The 1,486-nt window shown below is 62.2% G+C and overlaps 1 protein-coding gene across 1 annotated transcript in view; it reads right to left on the bottom strand.

Moving 5' to 3' along the window:
* Positions 1 to 1,486, bottom strand: part of LOC104290391 (protein CBFA2T3-like) — a gene marked incomplete at its 3' end in the record, with an annotated part of 16,037 nt that overhangs the window by 13,706 nt on the left and 845 nt on the right. The gene's annotated exons all lie outside the window — the stretch shown is intronic.

Genomic DNA, 1,486 nt, shown 5'->3' on the forward strand with positions numbered 1-1,486 from the left:
GGGGATGCCGAGGCGCCCCCGGCTCCCCAAGGACGCCGGGCTGGCTCATGCCCTGCAGACGCCAGGACGGTAACAGCTCCGAGGGGGTGCCGAATCCAGCCGCGCGTCCCCACAGCCGCTGCATTACTGACTCTTTGTCTATTTTTTTAACCGCAGGCTCCATTTCGAGGCGATTTTGCCCATGTGAGATTGAATCAAACAACACAGGAAAAAAATATTAATGAGAATTTTGCAAAATAAACAGGAAATCCTTTGGATGCTTTCTGGAAACATTGGTCAGCATCTTCCAAAGGAAAGCTGCTTGTCAAGGTGGGGTTGCCCCTGGGGAGCCTGAGCACGCTGGGAGGGATGGCCGAAAACAAGCTTCAGGAAATCTAAAAATAAACCCTGAACCGGACAATGGCACTAACGCCAGTGGCACCCAGGCAGGGGGGTTCTCCTCTGTGCCACCAGCCTCCTCTGGCCCCGCGCTGGCCATCGTGAAGCTCGCAAGGACTGGTTCCAGCTTGGGGACCCCCTGTCCCTCATCCCCAGCCTGATGGGGCAGCTAAATCCAGCTCCCACCCGTGGTCCAGCTTGGAAAGCACACGCCAGGGCTGCAGCATCTGACCCGCATCCCCTCAACCCCAGCAGCAGTGTTTGAGCCCAGTTTAGCACCCAGCTCAGCGGTGCAAACCACAGGCTGCCTCCCGCTCCCTCCCAGGGCCCAGGCAGCCCCGTTTGCAGAATCAGGCCCTGATCTGCCCAAAACCTTGTGCACACTGTGACTGTGCCGGTCTGGCCAGGGGCAGAAGCAGCACTGGTGATGGTGGCAGGGGCCAGAGTGTGTCCCCTGAGGGGGGGGCAGCCCCCTCCCCACCGCCAGCACTGATGCACGCCTCACCGGCAGCGCTGCACTCCTTGGTTGGCTCACCGGCAATCCACTGACCCCCATTAACAGATGTAATAACTGACATTTACGGGGTGCTTCTCCTCCACGGGGGTCCCGTGGCACCCCGCAGCACCCCACACCCCTTCCCTGGGTGGCCGCGGGCAGGGAGCCAAACTGCCTCTGGACCGCGCCGGGGATTTAAGCCGTCTGCCAGCAGTCAGCGGAGCCGAGACCCCATTTCCACGGCAAAGCCGGACACCGCACAGCCCAGATTCCTCCTGGGGTTTTCCACACCTGAAAACAACCGCGGCTCAGAAGCAGAAATCAGGGGAAGGGACGCAGGGGACATCGGCAGAGGCATGCCAGCCCCCAGCCCCGGGTCCCCCACGGGACTTGCCAGAGTCCCCTCCCCGGCACGCTGACTGCGGGCATCCCACCCCGGCCGTGCCCACGGGGCTGCCCCGGAGCCCGGCAGTGCTGAGCGTGCCACGGCAACAGACAGAGGCGGGGGGGGGGGCTGCTCGACCCCCCCAATCCAAAGCGTGGCCGAGCACCAGAGTGTTTTTCCATCCTGCGCCCTGGAAGTTCATGGTGTAAGGGACAAATCACGCACCC

This window comes from Charadrius vociferus, unplaced genomic scaffold (genome assembly GCF_000708025.1).
Source record: "Charadrius vociferus isolate BGI_N301 unplaced genomic scaffold, ASM70802v2 scaffold1897, whole genome shotgun sequence".
In the NCBI taxonomy this organism is placed as follows: domain Eukaryota; kingdom Metazoa; phylum Chordata; class Aves; order Charadriiformes; family Charadriidae; genus Charadrius; species Charadrius vociferus.